The 19,673-nt window shown below is 44.8% G+C and overlaps 1 long non-coding RNA gene across 1 annotated transcript in view; it reads right to left on the bottom strand.

Annotated features, from left to right (window-relative positions):
• LOC144374331 (uncharacterized) overlaps positions 1-19,318 on the bottom strand; it is a 56,967-nt gene extending 37,649 nt beyond the window's left edge. The window contains exons 1-2 of the long non-coding RNA XR_013433776.1: positions 19,129-19,318; positions 6,081-6,177 (exon numbers count right to left, since the gene is read on the bottom strand). This is a non-coding gene — a long non-coding RNA (uncharacterized LOC144374331). The remainder of the gene's footprint in view (positions 1-6,080; positions 6,178-19,128) is intronic.
• Between the last annotated feature and the right edge of the window lie 355 nt (positions 19,319-19,673).

The following is a 19,673-nucleotide window of genomic DNA, read 5'->3' as shown; positions in this document are numbered from 1 at the left end:
AAAATAACTATACTGGGCTGGAGTTGTGGGTCAGTGGTAGAGCACTTGCTTAGCATGTGTGAGGCACTGGGTTCGATCCTTGGCACCATGTAAAAATAAATAAATAAATAAAAATACTGTGTCCATCAACAACTACAAAAATATTTTTAAAAATTACTGTAATATTTGCCTACTAGTGATATTCTACTTCCCTCCTTTTTTATTAATTGGAATTATTCAGTAAAGAAGAGATGTATTATCCCTTCCTTTTTTGTTCATGTCAGCATGGACTTGTGGATATTAATTTTGCTGTGGCGCCTGTATATTTTGTGGCAGACTGTTTCAACTTTGGCATTAAGAGACCCTGTGAATGGGCCTCTGTGTGTTCTGCCATGCCTAGGCCTTTCTGAAGCACTTCCTTATGTTCTGGCATTACAAATGCTCTGGGCTAATCTAGTCCTTTCCTTTCTGTGGTCCTGGAATCCACAACTTCTCTAAGGGACCTGTTCCCATGACTGGGAATACTGTGTAGAAACCAAGATGTCAGCCCTAGGTGTTTATGGCTGCATGGGTGTTGGTTTTTATGTCCCCTCAGTGAATAGAGGCAGGGCATAGAAGCAGGAAATAATCATATGTATACTAACCCCTCATCTTCATTTATTTTGGTGCCTATGTATGTATATAAATTCATCTTCCATCCACCCACCCATCTAAAACCATCAGTTCTGACAGTTACCTCCACCCTCCATCAATCAGCACAAAGTCCATTTCAGTCCTCCCTCTATTTGTGATCCCTTGTTCTGGAAGTGAGAAACTTTATCTACAACATTTTTACCAACTTGTTCAATTCTAGTATATACTTAGAGCTACTCCAACCCCCTGTGGGAAAACTGTTTACTAACTGTAGTACAACATTGGGGTGTGATGCTTTTTATCTTCAGCCTTACAGTATCCAACCAAACTGTTGTTTTACAAAGTTACTTAGGTTACCTCCTACTCCCTTCCATATTGTCATATTAATATTATAGTACAGTCAGTCTCATATGTTACTGTTTGTATGCAGGTTGGATCCCCGACTCCTGCATTTGGTTGATGTCAATGGTTTGCTTATTTCTTGGATGTGTGGAACAATACCATGGTTCTAGCTCAGAGGAACACAAAAATCCAAGATCAGTGAGGAGCCGCTTGCTCCCTCCCGATCCTGACTGCTCATTCCATCCAATCATTCTTATTACTCTTTATCCTCCCAATCCTGGTGGCAACAAAATGCATTCATTTGCTGCACATGGTGGCCCACACCTGTAATCCCAGTGACTGGGGAGGCTAAAGCAGGAGGATCACGAGTTTAAAGCCAACCCCAGCAACTTAGAGAGGCCCTAAGCAACTTAGTGAGAAAAAAATAAAAAAGGGCTGGGGATGTGGCTCAGTGGTAAAGTGGCCCTGGATTCAGTCTCTGACCCCAAACCCAAAACAACAACAAAGTAAACAGCGCATTCATTTTTGGTTCACTCTTTCTGACAATCATTGCTTCTTAATGTCTTGTATTAAGCCTGGTTCGTGGTAGGTCCTCCATAATACTCAACATTAATCATTTCCTTCAATGAATCCTGACTCTTGGAGCCCATCCCACACCTGCAGTTTCTCCTGTTCACAGTGAAGCTGGGCGCATCATTTTATTATTCCCCAAAAATGGATCTGAGGACAACCTCTGCTTTTCTCAATTGGGTCACTTATTAGATGGAAACTAGGAGCCACTCAGGAGAGCACAAATAACCTTGTACTCTCCTTGGATGTGAAGATTCATAGATGGCTAGAACACAGCCTGATGGGAATTCTTAGGCAACATTTTCACATTCCAGCCATTTTCTTTTCTTTTTTTTTTAAATACTATCTCAAAACAACTTAGCCACATGAAATTATTTTTAAATTTCTGGAAAATTACAAGATTAAAGGGAGCAAGAATTGTACAAATATTTGCAAAACAAAAGTAATTACTAGTAAAGGTCTTGGGATTTCTATTTGTCACAAAATAACCTTTTTAATGCTCCAAGTTTTCATTTTCTCTATAATCATTGTATGATTTCTCAATGAGTGGGGAAGAAAACCACCAGAAATCAGTTGGTAAATTAAGAACAGTTGTAAATATTTGGGAAAGAAAACAAAGAGTTTTCTAAGGTCACACAGCAAGTAAGTGGCAGAGTGCTGGCAGCTGAATGTAGATCTATGTTGAAAGAGGAAATTGGCACCCAACACAATGCACTTATCATCATATCTGAAGAACTTTGCATCAAAACACAAAACTTTAGAATTGGGATATGACTGAGTCATAGGCCATATGACATTTCCAAAAGGATCATTTCATGTTTTACAAATTCTGCAAATAAAAAGATCTTCCCATATGTAAAATAAAACCAACCCCCTGAAACCTTGTTGTAAACTGACAATTAGGCCATCTCTGGAATGGGAGGCTAAAGATGGGTAGGATTATGGGTTTGAGAAGCACAGACAATATCATAGGCAACCTCAGAATGATGACGTTGAGAAAGGATCCAGACTGCAGGCTATGTTGATCAGGGGCTTCTGTAACAACTTGAGATTTGGGCTTCTGTTATAGTTTAGTTCTGGAGCCCAAAGGCTCATGTGTTGAAAGTTGGGTCCCCAGTGCAGCAGTGTTCAGAGCAGGGCCTTTGGGAAGTGAATAATCACCTATGTGTTCGTAATTTAATGGCATTTTGGGGGGGTGGTTGATGGGATGGGGCCCTCTTGTCCTGGCCCCTTCCTCACAATGCCCCCCACCCCCACCTGCTTCCTGGCTGTCATGAGATGAGCATCATCCTTCTGCAGTGCTCTTTTGCCATGGTGTTCTGCCTCACCTTAGGCCCAGAGCAACAGAACCAGCTGCCCATGTATTGAAAACTCAGAAACTATGAGCCAAATAAGTCTTTCCTCTTTTGAGTTGTTTCTCTCAGGTATTTTTTCATAGTGGAAAGTTGACTAACAAAGCTTCTAAGTCAAGACTGACTCAGGGATCAATCCTGGCCAGGCTACTGACTGGCTACCTATCATGGGGTTGGATAACTACCCTAATCCTTCCTACTTCATCTCTGCGAGGGACATATTAACACCAAGGTGAAAGTGGAATTAAAGCTGATGTGAAATGGGAATCAGCAGGCACAGCTTCATGGCTAAGAGTGAAGAATCTGGACCCAGCTGCCAGCACTCTGCCACTTACTTGCTGTGTGACCTTAGAAAACTCATTTAACTCTCTGAGGCACCAAAAAGAGATTAGAATCTGAAATGAAGATAATAATCACAAATCTTCTTTGAAATAGTGAAAATAACAGAGCAGTTATGAGAATTCAATGAAGTAAGGGAGACAGAGCCCTTAGAACTGGCAGATTCCCTCCTCTCCATAAGAGCTAGCAATGATTACCAATTATTCAACTACCAACTGGAAAATGGGGTGGGCCTGGTGGTAGAAGTAAATAGTTATGCAGGGTCCACAGCCTGATGCAGGGTTTTAGGAGCTATGTTGACTACACAGGTCAGAAGCTGAAGAGCACAGCTCCCTGCACTCCCTGTGTTCTGTGTCATGTGGTTTAACCCATATTGGACAGGAGTCAGCCAGGGTGAAGAGGACAAGAGTGACACACTGCAGCTCAGCTGCAGAGACTGACAAGCAAAGCCCCCGACTGTGTCTGCAGACACCACACAGCAGCTAAGTCAAGACAGACCCAGGAGGCGGTCCTGGCCAGGACACTGATGGGCCACCTGTCACTGGGTTGGATAACCAGCAGTCAGCTGTGGCCTGTACTCTGTAGTCAGCTTGCTTTAAAACCTCAGGTCTACACAGAGAGAGAGAGGGAGTGATCTTTCTGGTGAAGAAGATAGATCTGAAGTGCTGGGAAGAGCCACCTTTTCCATTTCCACTGTTCATCCTCTGGCATGGTTATTTGAACTGCTCATCTTCCATGTATGCTGTATTTGATTTCAGGGAAATATCAGTAGAAAGAAAACTGACAAACCATTCTGCCCTTTTTTCTAAGCATGCATCTCTGGCTTCTTGGCACTTGACTGGGCAGGGGATGAGCCATGTGTCCTTGCCCCAGGGACACTAAGAAAGGCACCTTCCCTACTCATGCAGGACCTCACTCCAATGGCACCTTCTCTCTCTTAACCTCTTCCTGCATCTTGAGGAAGGACGGCAGCAGCAGGTGTCCCGGAGGAGGACACCACTGCAGGCCAGATCCTCTTGCCCTCTATTCTGGAAAGTTCTGAAATTGTGAGTTTCCCTATGTCCCCTATGGAGGCAAAACTTCACCTGCACTATTTACAGGTCCCTACAGGTGAGCATTCAGCCCACCTGGCTGGAGGGCAGTGAGCAGCTTGTGACAGGTGCCTGTGCCCTGGTAGCTTGATGGTGTGTGCAACACTGCATCACTCTCTAAAACCCTAACCTTTATGGAGCCTGAGACATCCTGGGCCCCAGACTGTGGACCTGGAGGAGTTACTGCTGTTGTTGAAACCCATATGCAGCTCTGGAAAACAGTCAGTGAAAAATAATTGTGGAATTTTCTTTAAACTACTTTCTTCTTTTAAAACCAGAATTCGGGTATATGCTGAGCATGTGCAGGGCTCAGAGTTCAACCCCAGCATCAAACAAATGGACAAAACGAGTTAAAAAAATAAAACAAGGACTTAGGCTGAACTTTCTTTGACGTTGCTCACTCAATTCAAAATGGGAAATGATTGCACAGAAACTTCATGCAGATGTCTTCCCCTCAAGTAGCACTTGACTGGGTCTGTACTCTGTGGTCAGCTTGTTTCAAAACCTTAGGTCTACACAGAGAGAGAGCAATCTTTTGTGTGAACGAGAGGCTAGAATCTGAAGCACCCATACAAGGCTTATGGAAAATGCCCAGCGGGGGATACCTGCCACCAGACACATGGTACCAAGTATACCTGCCTTCCTGTTGGTGTACACTCCCAGGAGTCCCCTTTTGGAAACCTGGCCTTCTCTGAACCCCACTAGACTGCATTTAAATGACCGCTCTATTAACTGGGAAGGAGCGTGATGTGGATCCCATTTCCTTGTGTGTAAATCGGGGAGAATACTTCCTGCCTCTCAGCACTACAGGAGTGAAATGAAGTCAGATCATGTGCCCGACCCACAGGAGCAAGAGCTCACTGCTGTCCACGCCCTCCTTCCCTCCCACCCTTTGTTTCCTCCTCTGCTGTCTGGAGACAAGTTATAAGCAGAAAACTGAATGTTCACATTCTTCCTCATGGACACTTAGAGAGGTGCATATGTCTGTGGTGCCTGCTTGTACACAGCAAGGTCAAGCACAGCAAAGGACAAGGCCCTTGAGCCAAGATTGAATTCAGAACCTCCAAGGAAAAGAGGTGCCCAACAGAAAGGTAAGCAGAGAGGTTCCAAGACCCAAAGGGAGCAGAGATGTCACATAAGGTTTTCCCATAAACATTTCTATAACCAGAAATTCTCCATCCCAGCTGCACAGATGGCCAAGATTCAACTAATGTAGTATCTCAGGGTTCCCAGGGGTTTCAGAACTGTAGTTCCAGTGGAGAACCGCAGTCCACAGATTGTTAGTGCACACTTCTATGGAATAGTAAATAGAAAGCTAGAGTGTAAAGGACCCGCAGTCCCAAGAATTAACCTATTTCCTCCACTTGGGCCAGGAGGGAAATGATGATGGCTTTGTGCCCCACCGGAGACCCAGAAGCCACAGTAAGCTTCTCCAGGGTCTCCTGCTCCTGCTGGAACAGCCCCTAGGCTTGCAGGAAGGGAGGGGGTCTGACTTACCTAGGGCACAGAGAGGCTGCCTGTGCCTGCCAACATCAGTGCAGTCCCTGCACCTGCCTGGGCTCGTGAATTGCCGACAGAGAAAATGGTGCACTTTACATGCCCTGTCTCCTGCCCAAGTGGCACAGAATTCTACCTCATTGACAGGAAAGGCAAGAATACACAGCACAGGTCCAGCTGTCCAGGACTTATCAGAACAGAGGAAGGACAAACATTAATGTTTAACAGAACAATCATTATTTGCAAAGTTTGTTAAAAGTCATCAGACGTCTCCCACCTGGGGCTTTCCCATTCCTGGTCATCCTTGTCTCTTTCTTCCTTGGTGTCTCCAGCATGTGGGTGTTTCTGCACCATCAGCATTCCACCAGCTTTCACTGAAATGAAAACAAAAGGCAAGTATGATTAGTCCAGATGGGGAACTGCCTTGGAGGTTTGCCCAGTGGCCACAAGTCAGTTTGGAGACCCTGGCAGTGATAATCATTAACTGGGGGTAGGGGGCAGTGTGGTTTGGAGGAGATTCAATGTGTTACCTGTGCAATGCTATCTCTTACTCCAGATGTTAGAAACTTTCCAAGACTCTGGGGTCCCTTTTTGGTTACCTCTCACATATTTTGTAAGAAGAGTCACATAACCAAAGTGTGAAGCATGCGGAGCAGTGGCTGCTTAGTTCTGCACATCTTATTGATACAGGGACTCCCTAAACCCTGCCCTTCCCTGTAAGCATTATTTTCTCAAATACCAGTGATGCTTTTTATAGGTGACATAGCTACAGGTGACACAGAACAGCTACTATGTTAGTCACAGAGCCTAGTCAGGAGTGGCAAAGATTTCCAGAGCAGCCCTTCCCAGGCTGTGCTGTGAAACCCTCCTATTGGTAGATGATCATTCTATTTTTAGGAAAACAGCCTCATTGCAGTTGGGTATGGTGGCACATGCATGTAATCCAGCGGCTCAGGAAGCTGAGGCAGGAGGATTGTGAGTTCAAGCTAGCCTCAGGAACTTGGAAAGGCCCTAAGCAACTTAGTGAGACCCTGTCTCTAAATAAAACATAAAAAATGGATGGAGATGTGGCTCTGTGGTTTAAGTGCCCTTGGGTTCACATTCTTCACATTGGGTTCAATCTCCCCCACCAAAAGCTTCATCAAGATCTAATTTATGTACAATTCATTCATGTAAATTATATAATACAGTGGTTTGAGTGAATTGAAAGTTATGCAACCATCACTACAATAAGTTTCTGTCACTCAAGCAGAAAATCCCACACTCATGAACAGTTGTTCCCTTTTCACCTGTCCCCTAGCTCCCAGCAACCATTTACAACAGTTACTTGGGCTGGTCTCTTCTGGACACCTGGAATAGAAATGGAATCATAAAACACATGGGCTTGGGTGGCTGGCTCCTTTCAGAGAGCACATGTTCAGGTTTTCCTGTGCTGCAGTGTGAGGGCTCCATCCTTCTCTAGGACAAAACACTTCATGGAACAGACTCACCTCTTTCCATTCCTCTATTCATCACATGGTGGATATATGGGTTGTTTCCACTTTTCAGCTGTTATGGATAATAAGCTTTGAACACATTTTGTGACTTTTTCTGTGTACATATTTTCATTTTCTTAGGTTTGCATCTAGGAATAAATGGCTGGGTCACATATTGACTCTGCATTACACTTGTGAGAAACCAGGATTGCTTTTCAATTGTGCGCCATTTTCCATTCTCACCGGTGTGAGGATTTCTGCACATATGTCCACACTTGTTATTGTCTATTTAATTATAGCTATTCTAGTGGGTGTGATGTGCTATTTCATAGTAATTTGATTCACATTTGCCAAACACTAACATGTTAATACTATCTTACAAGGAGGAAGAGAGTGGGACATGGGACCTAGGATCTAATGGGTATAGGAAATACTAGGCTGAACAAAAGCAAATGGGCTTCTTTTAGAGAGATTTTGGGGCACTTTAGCATACTAATGTGCAACATGAAGCTTTATGAGGGGCATAGAGCATGCAGTCTCCCCCAGATGTTTTTCTTTGTGTGTGTGTGTGTGTGTGTGTGTGTGTGTGTGTGTGTGTGTGCGTACAGACACACTGGGGATTGAACCCAGGGGAGCTTTACCATTAAGCAACATCCCCATCCCTTTTTCAAATTTTGAGACAGGATCTCACTAAATTGTCCAGGCTGGCCTCAAACTTGTGATCCCTCTGCTTCAGCCTACCAGGTTGCTAGGATTACTGGTATGCCTGGCCCCAGATGCATTTGACTCAGTTTTTGTTTTGATCTATTTTTGGTTTTGCAGTAATGCTGTTATCATCTTTTAGCACCATAGTGTCCCATGGAATAGAATTTGGAAATACTATCCATATATCCAAAAAACTGACCTCACAGGGTTATATGGAGCTGAGGGTCTCTGAAGAAGCTGCATCCTTATAGAAGATCTTGCAAACTGATGACTGGCTGAGCAAGAGGACTGTGATTGAGGAGAGATGGAAGATTTCAGATCGGGATCCCAAGCATCTTGGTATTTCTTAGGCTCTTTAGTAGCCACTTAATTTCAACTCCTGTATCTGCCATTATAACTTCAGATAAAACTCTCAGAATAAACCACTACGCTTTGCAGACCTATAAGAATCCACCAAGCTAAGCATGTTTAAGGTAATGGCTAAAACTACAGGAAAGATTTTCTCCCTCTGCTTATAGCCAGCCTACCTGATGATCTACCAAATGTTTGCTAAATGTATTGATTAGGACTTCCTTTGTTTTGTGGCTGTAAAAAGTTGCATGGTGGAGTATGTCATGCAATGCCACTTCCCAGACCACAGTCACTCCTCTTTGGCTTAGAATAAACTATTTTCTTGTTTCCTTTGAAGCACAGTTGTTATTTTACATGGACAGTAGTTGCTTCATCTGCATAAAGGGGAGAAAACTCTAAGATGAAGACATTCAAAGGAGGGAACAGCAGTTTACACCACGGGCCTCATTTACCAACTCTCAAGGAGGGGAGTGCTTGATGGAAAGAAGGGCTGGTTTTTTTTGTTGTTGTGGTTGTTTTTTGCATTTACCCCAGGTTCTTGATGCAGGCCTTAGGGAGTCCCACCCTTGCCCTACTCAGGGCAGCTACTGGGTCTTCGGCCACAAAGCAGCCACATCCAACAGTACCATCCATTTGTCACTCCAGCTCCTCCGGAGTCCCAAATCTGGGTGGACCTTGCTGGTTCACAAAAGTCCAGGGCAAGTTGATGATGCTGATGAACAGGAAGAGACTTTGAAGTCACCTCAGGCTCACATGCTCCAAGTTGATTAGTCTTAAATTTCTCAGACTTCAGGAAGACGATGACACTTGCTTCTCAGGGACAATGGCACCCTAGCTGCTGTCCCTCAGATGAAGGCAAAACAGGCATCAAGTAAAATAAAGGGTTGTGTTTAAACAGTTTAAACAGTGCCCATGCTGGTCTGGGATTGGAACCACAATCTCCCTGTGCCCCACCACTTCTTTCATGGAGTGGGGGCATTCTACTTTGGAAAGAAAGAAATAGGATCCTGTTTAGTGATCCGCTTTTTATTCTAGGAATTCATTTCTAATCATTTTGCATCTGACTGTGAGAGCTTATGCCTTGTGGTCTCCAACTCATCAAGTCTTTACTTGATAGGCTCTGCTTCTTTTCTCATGTTTCCCATTATAATAAACTTAACCATTTGGGCACACTTGTGTGTGCACTTAGAGTTGTATATGCAGCCTGAAGCCCTAGGAGTTAGTCCTCCTGTTGGTTTTTTGTCTGATCCTTCTTTCTCTCGTGCAGGCGACTATGGATCACATACTTGACTTCACCAGGAAGTGAAGATCTGTCAGGAAGATCTTATGGGGCCTGTGGTGTAGACAGCAATTCTTTCAAGAAATGCTGCTTTGTTTCTACTAGATCAAGAGGAAGGTGCCTGAAAGTCATTACCAAGGATTTCTTAGACTGGAACAGCCAGACCTGACAGTGTAATCTGAACCCCACTCATAGAAGCCGGCCTCATTTACCAATTCTCAAGGAGATTTGTGCCTCCATTCAGAGCCCATGCTGACATCCAAGGCTACAAGGACCCTTCCTTGCCATTCCACTGTGTTGCTGGGGAGGGTCCCCTCTGCCATGTCTCCCCCAGGGATTGGCTTCTGAGCATGAAGCATTATGCTGGAGTCTGGGTTCTGTGAACCAACTATCCTGGCATCTGAATTTCAGTTCCTTGTTTTTGGTTTCTAAGGATTTTCCTCACTTTAAATTCATATTTAAAAAAAAAAGATAGTTGAGTACAGGAAGCTGAGGAAAGAGGATCACAAGTTCAAAGCCAGCCTCACCAACTTAGTGAGATGCTAAGCAACTCAGTGAGACCCTATCTCAAAATAAAATACAATAAAAGGGATGGGAATGTGGCTCAGGGGTTAAGTTCCCCTGAGTTCAATATCAGAGAGAGAGAGAGAGAGAGAGAGAGAGAGAGAGAGAGAGAGAGAGAGAGAGAGAAATCTACTATTAGTGGACAGTTTTTAAATTTAAGATTTCCCAGCCTGTATAGTACTCTATTAGAAATGGAGTTTGAAAATAAAATTCTGCAGTACAGTAAATGTCTTTCCACTCTCTTGAAATGTGGAATTTGAGAATTATGTTTTTGACCAAAAGAAGAGACTAGAACCATCCCATGAATTTTCTTTCTTTTTAAAATTTTTTTCATAGTTGTACACAGACAGCAAGCCTTTTATTTTATTTACTTATTTTTATGTGGTGCTGAGGATTAAACTCAGTGCCTCACACAAGCTAGGCAAGTGCTTTTCCACTGAGCTATAGCCCCAGCCCCCATGAAATGTTTTTCACAATACATTTTTCTTTTCTCACACCTTGATCCCATGCCCTTCAGAAATTGATTAGAGATTTTTTTTTATTCCACCAAAATGCATATGTTGAAGTCTTAACACCTTAAATAGAGTGTCTTTAAAGAGATAATTAAGTTAAAACTAGGTCAGTTCCTGAACCAATAACACTGATGTCCTTATAAGAAGCGGGTACAATGGTGCAAGCCTATAATCCCAGTGACTTAGGAGGCTGAGGCAGGAGGATTTTGAGTTCAGAGCCAGCCTCAGCAACTTAATGAGGCCGTAAGCAACTCAGCAAGACTTTGTCTCTAAATAAAAACATAAAAAGGGCTGGGGATGTGGCTCAGTGATTAAGCACTCCTAATCCCCAATACCCCTCTCCCAAAAAGGAAGAGATGCAGGGAATGCATCTGCACAGAAAAAAAGGCAGAGAGAAGAGCCAACTGCCAGCCAAAGAGAGGCCTCAGGAGAAAAAACACCTACCCACACCTTGATCCTAGACTTGCAACCTCCAGAACTGTGAGAAAAAAGGTCTTGGTATTCTGTTATGGCATCCCTAGCAAACTCATTCAGGTGCCCATTTAAAAATAATCTCTGAATCATTTCTACTTGGCAGACATAAAACCTTTGAACTGTAACTCAAAGATGTATTCCATAAACAAACTAAAAGTAAAAAAGGCTGTGAAACCAACTACAAAGAAAATTGATACTGAGCACCAAGGTGACATTTGAAACAATCAAGTCTCTGGAAGCACTGTGGAAAGGCCTGTCCATTCTTCCATTGAAATAAGGGCACAGTGTCAGGGCCAGTCACCCAGCATTAGCACTTGAATTTAATTCTGTTTCTAAAAACAATTAACTTCATTAATCTCTCTCAGTATGTTTGGTGATTAATGCAGCAATAAGAAGTGACAATAATAATAATCCAAAACTGAGACAGACTAATTTTACGGTGCAATACTGCCCCAAAATATGACAACACAGATTTATTGTGATTGTTGTATCCATGTCTCAAGAACTTTCCATTGGTAAAACTATAATGGCAGAATTATTTTCTCAGAAATCTTTGTAGAATTATTTGTCAATCTAGATATTTTTGTGAGACATTAGGAAAAAAACTTGAATTTTTGTAGTGGTGGTTTTTATTTAAACAAGAGCTTCTAATTTAAGGAAGAACTACATACCTCTCAGCATAAGTGCTATGCAGAGGAGAAGTGCGTGATCCTGGGGCCAGACCCTCGGGCTCACTTCCACCCCTGCCTGCGTGTTTGTGTGCATGTATGTGCACGTGTGTGCACAGGCATCTGCATGTGTGTGAATTTGCCTAGCAAGCTGTCAAAGCTCTCTTTGCCTCAAGATCCCCCTCTGTGAAGAGAGCGTCAGTATTCCTCCTCCCACAGACAGCTGAGACTATGTGAACTGGCACCCTAGAAATACCTCCAGTAGGCCTGGAACACAGAGGTGTGTAGCTGTTAGCTAGTCTCACCACGCGGGGTCTCAGTCAGCTTTTCACTCCTGTGACCAAAGCACCTGACAAGAACAAGTTTAGAGGAGGAAAAGTTTATTTGAGGCTCACAGTTTTAGAGACCTCAGTCCCTAGATGGCTAATTCCATTCCTCAGTGCCGTCAGGGCCCAGGGTAAGGCAGCACACTATGGCAGATGGGTGTTATGGAAGAGAGCAGGTCAGGACATGATTAGCAAGGAGAGGAGGGGGGCCGTGGGGTGGAGAGAGAGAGAGAATGAACACGTGCACTCACTCCTCATGGACAAAATATAGCCCCCAAAGGCACAACCTCCAGCCACTCACCTCCTCCAGCCATACCCTACCTGCCTGCAGTCAACACCTAGTTAATCTCTATTAGGAGGTTGATCCCTTGTCATTTCACCTCTAAACTTTCTTGCATTACCTCACAAGAGCTTTTGTGGGAAAACTCCCAACTAAACCATGACAGGCAGGTTTTAAAAATTAGAATTGCGTGCTTAGAGACCTCTACAGTACTCAAATCCTTGGTGCCTGAATGTCTCCTCCCTGTGGTGACAACATCAACCTATGACCTCCGGGTCATTGAGGAATGAAGGAGAGGCCTGCAAAATGCTTGGTCACTGTGCTGCTGCTGATCATGTAGTCAGCTGACCATCACCAGGTAGTTACCACTACCTCACCACCTAAGCAGTGAAGCTTCCAGACAATCCTGGACAATCCTCCCACTTTCTGCTTTCTTTGCTGTCAATGTTTGGGCACTGCCCTGGGCCCTCATGTGCATGGTCCCACTTCATCAGTTCCCCATGGGGCAGGGCCTGAAGCAGCAGCCACCATGCATAGGCAGCCAGCAGCAAAGAAGGTTGAGACCCAGGATCTGCTCCCCAATCAGATCTTCCAATGCTGGGGATTCTTCCAAGATGCAGAGCATGGAGGCTCTTCAGTGATGTAGTCTGGGGCCTACAGGTAGGTCCAGAGTACTCTATCCCCTCCAGGAGGGAACTGTGTGAGGAAGTCACTGGCAGTTAGCTATTGGCAATGCTCAATAGCTAGCTAGAAAAACCTATAGCAGGAAAATGGAGCAGGGAAAGAGAAGGGTGTTTCCAGGGTCACTCAGTACCTGAGGAGACCTGTGAGCCCCAGTGTGGTGCCCAGCATGGAAGAGGAAGGGCTGTGGATGCACACAAATGTCCCCAAAGCACTGACTGTGGAGACTGGAGCGTGACTTAGAAGTGTTGCTGCCTTTGTTCTTGCCTGAGAAGGGCTATTGAAACATTATTCATAGGGACGCTAATCTACTACAAGAAATGAAGATTCTGAGGATCATTCTGGTAGGAAGAACAAAAGAAAACAAAATAGAAACAAGCAGAGTGTGTAGGTTAGGATTAAACTTGATGGCTAGGGCATTGTGGTGGCAGATAAGTACATGGAATCGGACCTCTCCTCTGGTATGTGAGATTGGAGGGTGAGCCTCCTGAGAGGCACGGGGCAAGGGATGCCATCTATTTTAGTCAAGAGAAATGGCTCTACTAGGAGAGAACCACTTGGCAAGAAAAAGAACCCCCTTTAATGGAAGCTCATCACCCCCAGGGCGGGAACCCTATAAAGACAAAGTGGAAAGGATAAGAGGCCAGAGGCAGAAAGAAGCTGTGGGGCACTGGGTTCTGACATCTGGACTGAGAGCACACCAGCTGTGGGGTACCCCAGACTGTAGAAATGGACAGGGGCTTTCTAGTACGTACATACACACAGGTGTAAGTGCTAAAACTTGAGCCCCCAATATGCTGCTGAACTTGCACCCCAGATGGAAGAAAGGGAAAGTGCTTCTGAGCAAGGAGAATCCACTGTGAAGGTGCTAAGGCACTCAGGCCACAGAGGGCCACTCCTTTCACTTTCCAGAGACTGTTGTGGCCCACAGGCCCTGAGGGCTTTGTCTCAGCTAGAAGGGCTGGGTGTATCTTCCATAGCTTTATACTCCATTCAGGACACAGCTTTGACCTCAATGACGAACTGGGTGGGGAACTAGAAGAGGTCGCTGGTGGGCAGATAACCATGTCCCCTTCAAGCTGAGAAGTGTGAGGGTCAGCAGTGTAGGGAATCTAGAATTTAGGAAAAGAAATTAGTTCTAAAACTGCCAGGGGAATGTAGGATCCATTGCCTGGAGGTACTGGAGAAGCCCAGCAGTGAGGATTGTTGGCTGAGGCAGGGACTGTCAGGTGTTTTCCTATCCAACTCCCAGTGTCCCTTGCAATTGGTTTGGGGCCATTAAACTGGGTCCTAGACAAAGGAATGGGAAAAGTGACTGGTGGGCAGCATAGTGCTGTTCATCTCAGGACCTTAGATGTGCTATGTGGCAAAGAGGGATCAAGGCTGGGAGTAAGAGGCTGATTAGCTGATCTGATCATGAGAAGATTGCCTGCATTATCCACATGGCCCATGTGATCACAAGGGTATTCAAACATGTAAGAGGTAGAGAAAGAGTCAGGGTTGTTGGATGTGAAGGAAGAAGGATGTAAGCAGCCAATGTGGCCTCTGCAGATGGAGAAGAGGCCACAAGGTGAGTGGCTGCCTCTGGACTCTGCGAATGGCAGGAGAACCGTTCTCCCCCGAAGCCTCCAGAAGGACCAGCCCAGCTGACACCTTGACTCGTATTGGACTTCTCACCTCCAGAATCATAAGTTAATAAAGAAGTGAATTATTTTGCAGTTACTAAAACAAACACAGTGGCCTGTTTCCCACTTGACTTTAAATAAATACACTCATGTGTAATGATTTTAAGTTTACAGTGATTTTAAACAATAACAAGGTTATTGTGTTTTGCTATAGTAGTCATAAAAACTAACCCAGTGAAGCATGCTGCTTGCGGGCCCCAAGCATGCTGACCCACACTTATCCCTCTCTGTAGTGGCTTTGCCTTGAAACAGCAGTGTCCTGCAGCAGGAGTGGTCTGGGCCTCTGTACTGTTTCTTATAGAGGGTCGCCCAGGAAACAAATAAACCTTAATTTGTTCAGCTCACTTACTGTACTTTTTACAAAAGTGAATATCCTTTATATAAATACAAAGACTTCTGAGGTTAAGAAGGGGAAACTATACATAAAACCAAGTCAGAACACACAGAGCACTGGCTGAAATGAAAAGCACACACATAGAAGATGTTAGAAGGGGAAAATAACCAAAGGTGGCTAGGGAACAATAGCAAAATCTAGAAAGGCTATGGTCCAGCCTGACCAGAAGCTTAACTGAAGGATATTTTCCCCTTGGCATGCTGGAACCAAAAGCACACCTCTGACCTGCATCTAGCTGAGAACATGAGGATGCTGTTGGGCAGTCTGTGACTATATGCTTAATACAATAAAAAACAATGTAGCTTCACATTTGTCTCAGTAGAATGGCCTGGATAACTTGAAAACCCTCCTACAGGAAGATAATTCAGGGAGAAATGTTACCTACAACATTATAAATTCTCCCTTAACTCATGACTTACCAACTGGTTCATATTCATATATTCACTTGACTTAGTTCTATGCAGCGGGGGGTGCCTCCTACTTTTTGAAGAAAACTATATAACATTAGTAACATTCAATGCTATCATATCAGACTTATGAGACCTCACTGATACATGGTTTTGGCTCCTCTGAAAAATGGGGGCAGGAGAATTTGGCCAGCAACATGTATGTATTCACATCACTGCCAAAACCCACAGAGACTGGCAGAGATGAGTAACAGTATGGCTTGTAATCATGGAAGCTATTGCTGTGGAAGGCTATTGCTGCTGTTGGGAGAAATAGCAAGGAATCTCACAACTTTTAACTTTGCTAATCCAGTTTTGCAAAACTTCTCATAAAATAAGCATTCTTCACCCCATTTCTCTGCAAATATTTTGTAGTGGAGAACAGTGGTGGGGTCTCCAGTCACTAAATGGATTTCTTCTGCAAAGAGTTGGCAGAATGTAGTGTAGGTCATCCATCACTCTCAAGTGACGATACTTTGTATCTGAACAGAACCTTCCTTTCACACTAACCAGAAGCCTTTACAAACTGCCCCAATAAGATCACACCTTCAGAGGCAGCAACTGGCAAGTGACAGGGTCCCCTGTCTGGCCGTAAGCAGCAAAGGCCCTTCAGCCTGGTCCCCTAGTCACATACTCCAAACAGTTTAGACAGTTTTTTAAATGGCACTGTCCTCAGAGTCCCAATGATAAGGTGACTACTAATTTAATGACAGTGCCAAGTGCTTAGAACTATGCTGGCACAGTATTACACCCAGCAAATTACAGTCACCTTTTCCTGCATTCCGCAACCTAAATGAGGAAAGGGGACCACATGCACCATTAGCACACAATGGAGAGGTCTCACACAGGGAAGTTGGAGGCTTACCATGCTTTGGGGAATAGAAGGTGAGAAAGGGCCTAAAGTAACTCCCAGGAAAAAGCTGTTTGTGGAGTATCTCATGCCAGGCACATTGAGATCCCTGGGATTTAAAGATATCAATAAGACCCAGCCCTGGAAGCCAGGAGAAGAGAGGCAGACAGGGGGAGGTAAGTGCAATAAAGAAAATAGGACTACTGTGGGGAGAGGGAAGAGGGGACCTGATCCAGAGAGCAATAAAGAGAAAACACAAAAAGAACAGCAAGACAGTCACTGTAAGAAAATTTTATTATTTCTGATTAAGGATTTAAGCACAAGTTTGTTATCCAATTTAAGCACTTAATAAAAGTGTTCCCAAAGTTTTCAAGGCAATTATTTTAATTATGAATTATGCTCTTGGCTATCTTTGATGATTATTATAGTGGCTGGCAGAATAGCTTACTCTTTGGCAACACCAGACTGAAGAACATTGAGAGCTTCCTGGGAAAAGAGGCTTGCACACAGGTCCTCTGTAAACTGGGGAAAGCATGCCTCCCAAGAGCACTGCAGAGCCAATATTGCAATTTCCAACTACTGTACATTCCAAGTCTACCTAGGCCTCTGGGCTCAGAGCCCAGGGCCTTTCCTTCAACTCTGGCCAAGTCTTATTGGCCTTGAAAATTTGTGACAGTGACAGCTACCCAAAGCACTCCTGCTAGACTTGGGCGCCACAGTTCAGAGGTGTGCCCTGAAATCCCTGGAGTTTACTGTGGTTAACTCACCTGGGGGCTTTGATCCTGAGGAGGGCAGCTGAGAGCTTGAAAGAGTCACAGCAGCAAAGGCTATGTGCTGGGACTTATCCAGAGGAAGATCTTCATGCCATCCTGGGATTTCACAGATAAGGAAATCTGAGTCCCAGGGAAATGGAGTGGCCTGTCTCCAAATTTGGAACCCAAGTTCACTGATATACAGGTGCAAATAAATTGCCTCTTCTCTTGTTAGGCATAAATAAGTCATTAATTTTTTAATTCAAAAGCCTTGTAGTTTAAAATTCAAGCAAAATTAGAATTCTGCATGAAAATTTCTCCCAGATTTAACATGTACACTTGATAATTATGATCTTAAAAATCTCCATATGGATATGTCTATATATGCAATTTAATTACTGCTACTTTGATTTGGTATCATTCCAGCAAATATATTTGAATGAATTCACTACCCTGGGAGAGTGGGCAGTCTCAGGAAGACTGCTGCTGCAAGGTTCTGGGGTGTCAACCCTACCATGAGGGTAAATAAAGGTGTTCCTCCCAACACAAAAGCACAGAGCTACAGGCAGCTGGGCAGGGACACCTTGCTGTAGGAATTAAAGATCAGAGCTATCCTTAAAGGAAATCCCTTCGAAGGTGGTTTTGCTTGTGTTTTGTATTTTGTTTCTCTGTGCTACTGCTAGCACTCAGGGCACCAGGTACTCTGTCTCTTAGCAACACCTTAGCTCTTTGTTTTCGTTGTTATGAGCAAAAGCTCCCAAAGCCATTTCCATTACAGTGGGACACTTTTCTAACAGGTCCTGATAAGTCCTCTTGGAACAGTCAGCCATTTTTTTTCACTCTAGCGCAAGTTGTTGCTGTTGAGAGGCTGTCACTAGTGAAGTATATTCCTCCTCTGCAGTGTAACATATTTAAAGAATTGTCCCTATTCCCTGTAATGAGGCAGAGAATTTGTGTCCTACAGTGGGAGACAGATTACGAATTCTTCACTATAGATGGCATAGATGTGTCACCAAAAAAAGCTTCAGTCCTCTGAGGATTTGTCAGCATAAGATTGAGTTCTAGTACTGACATTTGCAATTAAGACCCTAAAAGAACCCCAAACCTCAATGTGACCTGTCTTCTGTCACCTAAATACTTTGATCTGCTCACCAGGTGTCTTTCCATATGGATCCACTGTCCCTTGAAAGGGCAGCAGAAATGGAAATCGACCAGTCTGGAAAACATCACAGCAAACAGAACTGTGAGCAGAGAGAGAGAAGGCCCCAGTGAACCCAAAGGCTGCTTAAATTCCTATATTCTAAGAAAGATGGCTCTTTCCTGGGTTTAGCTTGTTTGGCTCAGAAGATTAGCGTTTTCTTTCTTTTTTTTAAAGCACATTTGAAAAAAAAAAAAGCTGAACTTGAAAGAAAGTAGGGTAAGAGAAGTCATACTGAGTGAATAAGGATGAAAATGATTTCCACCCCTTTGGTTCTTTTATCAGTACCCAATGCTGTCGGGCTACAATTAATCATCCCGATATTAAAAACACAGACTCCTGTTACTCTTTAAAAAAGAAAAAAGAAAGAAAGAAACCCTGTACATTCTTAGTAAACCATAACAGCTCAAACTTTGTCTTTTGTAAAGTTGTGCAACTAGGCTTAGGCCGTTGTCATTAGCAAGCAACGGTCACAGGTAGACTAAGTGTCGCACTCGTCACGACAGCGGGTCTTGGCGGGCGCCAACCACAGCGGGTGGTGCAGCGGTGGAATCCCGCACAGGCCTGCGGACCGTGCCCGGGCGCCCGCACTCCCCTGCGCTCCGCGTTTGGGCATCAGGGCTCGCAGTTCCTCCGGGGCCTCCTGCGCCTGGCGCCCCGAGAGTAAGCGGAAACCAGTCAGTACCTGCAGGCATGTGTCCAGCTTTAGTCTGTAGTTTCCCTTCGGGAGGAGAAGACATGGTGCCACCAGAGTTCCCTGGGGCTGGGCGGCCGCGGAGGCGCGGCTGGAGGAACTGAAGGGAGCGTGTGTGAGAGCGAGAGTATGCGCAGGGGGCGAGCCAGCCCAGAGGGCGAGCCAGCCCACAGGGCACGCCTCCCCCCACACGGCGGGGGCGTGGCCTATGAGCGTCAATGTGGCACGCTCCGCCCTCCTGCAGCGGGCGCGCCGACGTCACTGCGGACGCCCTGCCCCGCCGGCCTCTTGCGCGGGCTTACAGAGCATGCGCAGCGGGCCATGCCACGTTGGGGATAGTGGGGAGAAGCGAACGGGAAGGAGGGCGTGGCGTTCGGTTTTAGGGGAAATAGGGGTCTTGGCTGGCTGAGGACCTGGAGAGTAGCTGGTGACTAAAAAGGGCCCAGCTTGAGAACACTCCCTCCTCCACGAAACCGCTCCGGCCGCCAGTGTCCCCACGTGGACCGCCACGCAGTGGGGAGCTGAGATCTCTCTCG

The sequence above is a fragment of the Ictidomys tridecemlineatus genome, unplaced genomic scaffold (assembly GCF_052094955.1).
Source record: "Ictidomys tridecemlineatus isolate mIctTri1 unplaced genomic scaffold, mIctTri1.hap1 Scaffold_64, whole genome shotgun sequence".
Classification (NCBI taxonomy): Eukaryota; Metazoa; Chordata; class Mammalia; order Rodentia; family Sciuridae; genus Ictidomys; species Ictidomys tridecemlineatus.
This window is presented reverse-complemented; position numbering and strand designations above follow the sequence as displayed.